Source organism: Anopheles moucheti, chromosome 2, assembly GCF_943734755.1.
Source record: "Anopheles moucheti chromosome 2, idAnoMoucSN_F20_07, whole genome shotgun sequence".
Lineage (NCBI taxonomy): Eukaryota > Metazoa > Arthropoda > Insecta > Diptera > Culicidae > Anopheles > Anopheles moucheti.
Genome location: NC_069140.1, coordinates 102,717,316 through 102,726,439, shown reverse-complemented (window position 1 = coordinate 102,726,439; position 9,124 = coordinate 102,717,316).

Genomic DNA, 9,124 nt, shown 5'->3' with positions numbered 1-9,124 from the left:
TCTGGCTCGATCGACACGGAAAAGCATCCTCCTGCGTTGGATGCTCTCCTGGTATCAGGAGCTTGAAAACCTGGTCATTTTTGGCGCGTTTTCTGGCTCGATCGACACGGAAAAGCATCTTCCTGCGTTGGATGCTCTCCTAGTATCGGGAGCTTGAAAAACTGGTCATTTTTGGCGCTTTTTCTGGCTCGATTAACACGGACAAAGCATCCTCCTGCGTTGGATGGTCTTTTGGTATCAGGAGCTTGAAAAACTGGTCATTTTTGGCGCGTTTTCTGGCTCGACTGACACGGAAAAGTATCCTCCTGCGTTGGATGCTCTCCTGTTATCAGGAGCTTGAAAAACTGGTCATTTTCGGCGCGTTTTCTGGCTCGATCGACACGGAAAAGCATCTTCCTGCGTTGGATGCTCTCCTGGTATCAGGAGCTTGAAAACCTGGTCATTTTTGGCGCGTTTTCTGGCTCCATTGACACGGAAAAAGCATCCTCCTGCGTTGGATGCTCTCCTGGTATCAGGAGCTTGAAAAACTGGTCATTTTTGACGCGTTTTCTGGCTCGATCGACACGGAAAAGCATCCTCCTGCATTGAATGCTCTCCTGGTATCAGGAGCTTGAAAACCTGGTCTTTTTTGGCGCGTTTTCTGGCTCGATCGACACGGAAAAGCATCCTCCTGCGTTGGATGCTCTCCTGGTATCAGGAGCTTGAAAACCTGGTCATTTTTGGCGCGTTTTCTGGCTCGATTGACACGGAAAAGCATCCTTCTGCGTTGGATGCTCTTCTGGTATCAGTAGCTTGAAAACTGGTCATTTTTGGCGCGTTTTCGGGCTCGATCGACACGGAAAAGCATCCTCCTGCGTTGGATGCTCTCCTGGTATCAGGAGCTTGAAAAACTGGTCTTTTTTGGCGCGTTTTCTGGCTCGAAAAACACGGAAAAAGCATCCTCCTGCGTTGGATGCTCTCCTGGTATCAGAGCTTGACAAACTGGTCTTTCTTAGCGCGTTTTCTGGTTCGATCAACATGGAAAAAGCATCCTCCTGCGTTGGATGCTCTCCTGGTATCAGGAGCTTGAAAAACTGGTCATTTTTGGCGCGTTTTCTGGCTCCATTGACACGGAAAAAGCATCCTCCTGCGTTGGATGCTCTCCTGGTATCAGGAGCTTGAAAACATGGTCATTTTTGGCGCGTTTCCTGGCTCGATCGACACGGAAAAGCATCTTCCTGCGTTGGATGCTCTCCTGGTATCAGGAGCTTGAAAACCTGGTCATTTTTGGCGCGTTTTCTGGCTCCATTGACACGGAAAAAGCATCCTCCTGCGTTGGATGCTCTCCTGGTATCAGGAGCTTGAAAAACTGGTCATTTTTGACGCGTTTTCTGGCTCGATCGACACGGAAAAGCATCCTCCTGCGTTGGATGCTCTCCTGGTATCACGAGCTTGAAATCCTGGTCTTTTTTGGCGCGTTTTCTGGCTCGATCGACACGGAAAAAGCATCCTCCTGCGTTGGATGCTCTCCTGGTATCAGGAGCTTGAAAACTGGTCATTTTTGACGCGTTTTCTGGCTCGATTAACACGGGAAAAGCATCCTCCTGCGTTGGATGCTCTCCTAGTATCAGGAGCTTGAAAACCTGGTCATGTTTGGCGCGTTTTCTGGCTCGATCGACACGGAAAAAGCATCCTCCTGCGTTGGATGCTCTCCTGGTATCAGGAGCTTGAAAAACTGGTCATTTTTGGCGCGTTTTCTGGCTCCATTGACACCGAAAAGCATCCTCCTGCGTTGGATGCTCTCCTGGTATCAGGAGCTTGAAAACATGGTCATTTTTGGCGCGTTTTCTGGCTCGATCGACACGGAAAAGCATCCTCCTGCGTTGGATGCTCTCCTGGTATCAGGAGCTTGAAAAACTGGTCATTTTTGGCGCGTTTTCTGGCTCGATCGACACGGAAAAGCATCTTCCTGCGTTGGATGCTCTCCTGGTATCAGGAGCTTGAAAACCTGGTCATTTTTGACGCGTTTTCTGGCTCGATTAACACGGAAAAGCATCCTCCTGCGTTGGATGCTCTCCTGGTATCAGGAGCTTGAAAAACTGGTCTTTTTTGGCGCGTTTTCTGGCTCGACTGACACAGAAAAGCATCCTCCTGCGTTGGATGCTCTCCTGGTATCAGGAGCTTGAAAACATGGTCATTTTTGGCGCGTTTCCTGGCTCGATCGACACGGAAAAGCATCCTCCTGCGTTGGATGCTCTCCTGGTATCAGTAGCTTGAAAAACTGGTCATTTTTGGCGCGTTTTCTGGCTCGATCGACACGGAAAAGCATCCTCCTGCATTGGATGCTCTCCTGGTATCAGGAGCTTGAAAACATGGTCATTTTTGGCGCATTTCCTGGCTCGATCGACACGGAAAAGCATCCTCCTGCGTTGGATGCTCTCCTGGTATCAGGAGCTTGAAAAACTGGTCATTTTTGGCGCGTTTTCTGGCTCGATCGACACGGAAAAAGCATCTTCCTGCGTTGGATGCTCTCCTGGTATCAGTAGCTTGAAAAACTGGTCATTTTTGGCGCGTTTTCTGGCTCGATCGACACGGAAAAGCATCCTCCTGCGTTGGATGCTCTCCTGGTATCAGGAGCTTGAAAACCTGGTCATTTTTGGCGCGTTTTCTGGCTCGATCGACACGGAAAAGCATCCTCCTGCGTTGGATGCTCTCCTAGTATCGGGAGCTTGAAAAACTGGTCATTTTTGGCGCCTTTTCTGGCTCGATTAACACGGACAAAGCATCTTCCTGCGTTGGATGGTCTTTTGGTATCAGGAGCTTGAAAAACTGGTCATTTTTGGCGCGTTTTCTGGCTCGACTGACACGGAAAAGTATCCTCCTGCGTTGGATGCTCTCCTGTTATCAGGAGCTTGAAAAACTGGTCATTTTCGGCGCGTTTTCTGGCTCGATCGACACGGAAAAGCATCTTCCTGCGTTGGATGCTCTCCTGGTATCAGGAGCTTGAAAACCTGGTCATTTTTGGCGCGTTTTCTGGCTCCATTGACACGGAAAAAGCATCCTCCTGCGTTGGATGCTCTCCTGGTATCAGGAGCTTGAAAAACTGGTCATTTTTGACGCGTTTTCTGGCTCGATCGACACGGAAAAGCATCCTCCTGCATTGAATGCTCTCCTGGTATCAGGAGCTTGAAAACCTGGTCTTTTTTGGCGCGTTTTCTGGCTCGATCGACACGGAAAAGCATCCTCCTGCATTGAATGCTCTCCTGGTATCAGGAGCTTGAAAACCTGGTCATTTTTGGCGCGTTTTCTGGCTCGATTGACACGGAAAAGCATCCTCCTGCGTTGGATGCTCTTCTGGTATCAGTAGCTTGAAAACTGGTCATTTTTGGCGCGTTTTCTGGCTCGATCGACACGGAAAAGCATCCTCCTGCGTTGGATGCTCTCCTGGTATCAGTAGCTTGAAAAACTGGTCATTTTTGGCGCGTTTTCTGGCTCGACTGACACAGAAAAGCATCCTCCTGCGTTGGATGCTCTCCTGGTATCAGGAGCTTGAAAACATGGTCATTTTTGGCGCGTTTTCTGGCTCGATCGACACGGAAAAGCATCCTCCTGCGTTGGATGCTCTCCTGGTATCAGGAGTTTGAAAAACTGGTCATTTTTGGCGCGTTTTCTGGCTCGATCGACACGGAAAAGCATCCTCCTACGTTGGATGCTCTCCTGGTATCAGGAGCTTGAAAACCTGGTCATTTTTGGCGCGTTTTCTGGCTCCATTGACACGGAAAAAGCATCCTCCTGCGTTGGATGCTCTCCTGGTATCAGGAACTTGAAAAACTGGTCATTTTTGGCGCGTTTCTTGGCTCGATCGACACGGACAAAGCATCCTCCTGCATTGGATGCTCTCCTGGTATCAGGAGCTTGAAAAACTGGTCATTTTTGGCGCGTTTTCTGGCTCGATCGACACGGAAAAGCATCTTCCTGCGTTGGATGCTCTCCTGGTATCAGGAGCTTGATAAACTGGTCATTTATGGCGCGTTTTCTGGCTCTATCGACACGGAAAAGCATCCTCCTGCGTTGGATGCTCTCCTGGTATCAGGAGTTTGAAAAACTGGTCATTTTTGGCGCGTTTTCTGGCTCCATTGACACGGAAAAGCATCTTCCTGCGTTGGATGCTCTCCTGATATCAGGAGCTTGATAAACTGGTCATTTATGGCGCGTTTTCTGGCTCGATCGACACGGAAAAGCATCCTCCTGCATTGAATGCTCTCCTGGTATCAGGAGCTTGAAAACCTGGTCTTTTTTGGCGCGTTTTCTGGCTCGATCGACACGGAAAAGCATCCTCCTGCGTTGGATGCTCTCCTGGTATCAGGAGCTTGAAAACCTGGTCATTTTTGGCGCGTTTTCTGGCTCGATTGACACGGAAAAGCATCCTCCTGCGTTGGATGCTCTCCTGGTATCAGGAGCTTGAAAACCTGGTCATTTTTGACGCGTTTTCTGGCTCGATTAACACGGAAAAAGCATCCTCCTGCGTTGGATGCTCTCCTGGTATCAGGAGCTTGAAAAACTGGTCATTTTTGGCGCCTTTTCTGGCTCGATCGACACGGAAAAGCATCCTCCTGCGTTGGATGCTCTCCTGGTATCAGGAGCTTGAAAATCTGGTCATTATTGGCGCGTTTTCTGGCTCGATCGACACGGAAAAGCATCCTCCTGCATTGGATGCTCTCCTGGTATCAGGAGCTTGAAAACCTGGTCATTTTTGGCGCGTTTTCTGGCTCTATCGACACGGAAAAAGCATCCTCCTGCGTTGGATGCTCTCCTGGTATCAGGAGCTTGAAAACCTGGTCATTTATGGCGCGTTTTCTGGCTCCATTGACACGGAAAAGCATCCTCCTGCGTTGGATGCTCTCCTGGTATCAGTAGCTTGAAAACTGGTCATTTTTGGCGCGTTTTCGGGCTCGATCGACACGGAAAAGCATCCTCCTGCGTTGGATGCTCTCCTGGTATCAGGAGCTTGAAAAACTGGTCATTTTTGGCGCGTTTTCTGGCTCGATCGACACGGAAAAGCATCTTCCTGCGTTGGATGCTCTCCTGGTATCAGGAGCTTGATAAACTGGTCATTTATGGCGCGTTTTCTGGCTCGATCGACACGGAAAAGCATCCTCCTGCGTTGGATGCTCTCCTGGTATCAGGAGCTTGAAAACATGGTCATTTTTGGCGCGTTTCCTGGCTCGAAAAACACGGAAAAAGCATCCTCCTGCGTTGGATGCTCTCCTGGTATCAGAGCTTGACAAACTGGTCTTTCTTAGCGCGTTTTCTGGTTCGATCAACATGGAAAAAGCATCCTCCTGCGTTGGATGCTCTCCTGGTATCAGGAGCTTGAAAAACTGGTCATTTTTGGCGCGTTTTCGGGCTCCATTGACACGGAAAAAGCATCCTCCTGCGTTGGATGCTCTCCTGGTATCAGGAGCTTGAAAAACTGGTCATTTTTGGCGCGTTTTCTGGCTCCATTGACACGGAAAAAGCATCCTCCTGCGTTGGATGCTCTCCTGGTATCAGGAGCTTGAAAACATGGTCATTTTTGGCGCGTTTCCTGGCTCGATCGACACGGAAAAGCATCCTCCTGCGTTGGATGCTCTCCTGGTATCAGGAGCTTGAAAACCTGGTCATTTTTGGCGCGTTTTCTGGCTCCATTGACACGGAAAAAGCATCCTCCTGCGTTGGATGCTCTCCTGGTATCAGGAGCTTGAAAAACTGGTCATTTTTGACGCGTTTTCTGGCTCGATCGACACGGAAAAGCATCCTCCTGCGTTGGATGCTCTCCTGGTATCACGAGCTTGAAAACCTGGTCTTTTTTGGCGCGTTTTCTGGCTCGATCGACACGGAAAAGCATCCTCCTGCGTTGGATGCTCTCCTGGTATCAGGAGCTTGAAAAACTGGTCATTTTTGACGCGTTTTCTGGCTCCATTGACACCGAAAAGCATCCTCCTGCGTTGGATGCTCTCCTGGTATCAGGAGCTTGAAAACATGGTCATTTTTGGCGCGTTTTCTGGCTCGATCGACACGGAAAAAGCATCCTCCTGCGTTGGATGCTCTCCTGGTATCAGGAGCTTGAAAAACTGGTCATTTTTGGCGCGTTTTCTGGCTCGATCGACACGGAAAAGCATCTTCCTGCGTTGGATGCTCTCCTGGTATCAGGAGCTTGAAAACCTGGTCATTTTTGACGCGTTTTCTGGCTCGATTAACACGGAAAAGCATCCTCCTGCGTTGGATGCTCTCCTGGTATCAGGAGCTTGAAAAACTGGTCATTTTTGGCGCGTTTTCTGGCTCGATTAACACGGAAAAGCATCCTCCTGCGTTGGATGCTCTCCTGGTATCAGGAGCTTGAAAACATGGTCATTTTTGGCGCGTTTTCTGGCTCGATTGACACGGAAAAGCATCCTCCTGCGTTGGATGCTCTCCTGGTATCAGGAGCTTGAAAACATGGTCATTTTTGGCGCGTTTCCTGGCTCGATCGACACGAAAAAGCATCCTCCTGCGTTGGATGCTCTCCTAGTATCGGGAGCTTGAAAAAACTGGTCATTTTTGACGCGTTTTCTGGCTCGATTAACACGGAAAAGCATCCTCCTGCGTTGGATGCTCTCCTGGTATCAGGAGCTTGAAAAACTGGTCATTTTTGACGCGTTTTCTGGCTCCATTGACACCGAAAAGCATCCTCCTGCGTTGGATGCTCTCCTGGTATCAGGAGCTTGAAAACATGGTCATTTTTGGCGCGTTTTCTGGCTCGATCGACACGGAAAAAGCATCCTCCTGCGTTGGATGCTCTCCTGGTATCAGGAGCTTGAAAAACTGGTCATTTTTGGCGCGTTTTCTGGCTCGATCGACACGGAAAAGCATCTTCCTGCGTTGGATGCTCTCCTGGTATCAGGAGCTTGAAAACCTGGTCATTTTTGACGCGTTTTCTGGCTCGATTAACACGGAAAAGCATCCTCCTGCGTTGGATGCTCTCCTGGTATCAGGAGCTTGAAAACATGGTCATTTTTGGCGCGTTTTCTGGCTCGATTAACACGGAAAAGCATCCTCCTGCGTTGGATGCTCTCCTGGTATCAGGAGCTTGAAAACATGGTCATTTTTGGCGCGTTTCCTGGCTCGATCGACACGGAAAAGCATCTTCCTGCGTTGGATGCTCTCCTGGTATCAGGAGCTTGAAAACCTGGTCATTTTTGGCGCGTTTTCTGGCTCCATTGACACGGAAAAAGCATCCTCCTGCGTTGGATGCTCTCCTGGTATCAGGAGCTTGAAAAACTGGTCATTTTTGGCGCGTTTTCTGGCTCCATTGACACCGAAAAGCATCCTCCTGCGTTGGATGCTCTCCTGGTATCAGGAGCTTGAAAACATGGTCATTTTTGGCGCGTTTTCTGGCTCGATCGACACGGAAAAGCATCCTCCTGCGTTGGATGCTCTCCTGGTATCAGGAGCTTGAAAAACTGGTCATTTTTGGCGCGTTTTCTGGCTCGATCGACACGGAAAAGCATCCTCCTGCGTTGGATGCTCTCCTGGTATCAGGAGCTTGAAAACCTGGTCATTTTTGACGCGTTTTCTGGCTCGATTAACACGGAAAAGCATCCTCCTGCGTTGGATGCTCTCCTGGTATCAGGAGCTTGAAAACATGGTCATTTTTGGCGCGTTTCCTGGCTCGATCGACACGGAAAAGCATCTTCCTGCGTTGGATGCTCTCCTGGTATCAGGAGCTTGAAAACCTGGTCATTTTTGGCGCGTTTTCTGGCTCCATTGACACGGAAAAAGCATCCTCCTGCGTTGGATGCTCTCCTGGTATCAGGAGCTTGAAAAACTGGTCATTTTTGACGCGTTTTCTGGCTCGATCGACACGGAAAAGCATCCTCCTGCGTTGGATGCTCTCCTGGTATCAGGAGCTTGAAAAACTGGTCATTTTTGGCGCGTTTTCTGGCTCGATCGACACGGAAAAGCATCCTCCTGCATTGGATGCTCTCCTGGTATCAGGAGCTTGAAAACCTGGTCATTTTTGGCGCGTTTTCTGGCTCTATCGACACGGAAAAGCATCCTCCTGCGTTGGATGCTCTCCTGGTATCAGGAGCTTGAAAACCTGGTCATTTTTGGCGCGTTTTCTGGCTCGATTGACACGGAAAAGCATCCTCCTGCGTTGGATGCTCTTCTGGTATCAGTAGCTTGAAAACTGGTCATTTTTGGCGCGTTTTCGGGCTCGATCGACACGGAAAAGCATCCTCCTGCGTTGGATGCTCTCCTGGTATCAGGAGCTTGAAAAACTGGTCATTTTTGGCGCGTTTTCTGGCTCGATCGACACGGAAAAGCATCTTCCTGCGTTGGATGCTCTCCTGATATCAGTAGCTTGAAAAACTGGTCATTTTTGGCGCGTTTTCTGGCTCGATCGACACGGAAAAGCATCCTCCTGCGTTGGATGCTCTCCTGGTATCAGGAGCTTGAAAACCTGGTCATTTTTGGCGCGTTTTCTGGCTCGATCGACACGAAAAAGCATCCTCCTGCGTTGGATGCTCTCCTAGTATCGGGAGCTTGAAAAACTGGTCATTTTTGGCGCTTTTTCTGGCTCGATTAACACGGACAAAGCATCCTCCTGCGTTGGATGGTCTCCTGGTATCAGGAGCTTGAAAAACTGGTCATTTTTGGCGCGTTTTCTGGCTCGACTGACACGGAAAAGTATCCTCCTGCGTTGGATGCTCTCCTGTTATCAGGAGCTTGAAAAACTGGTCATTTTCGGCGCGTTTTCTGGCTCGATCGACACGGAAAAGCATCTTCCTGCGTTGGATGCTCTCCTGGTATCAGGAGCTTGAAAACCTGGTCATTTTTGGCGCGTTTTCTGGCTCCATTGACACGGAAAAAGCATCCTCCTGCGTTGGATGCTCTCCTGGTATCAGGAGCTTGAAAAACTGGTCATTTTTGACGCGTTTTCTGGCTCGATCGACACGGAAAAGCATCCTCCTGCATTGAATGCTCTCCTGGTATCAGGAGCTTGAAAACCTGGTCTTTTTTGGCGCGTTTTCTGGCTCGATTGACACGGAAAAGCATCCTCCTGCGTTGGATGCTCTTCTGGTATCAGTAGCTTGAAAACTGGTCATTTTTGGCGCGTTTTCGG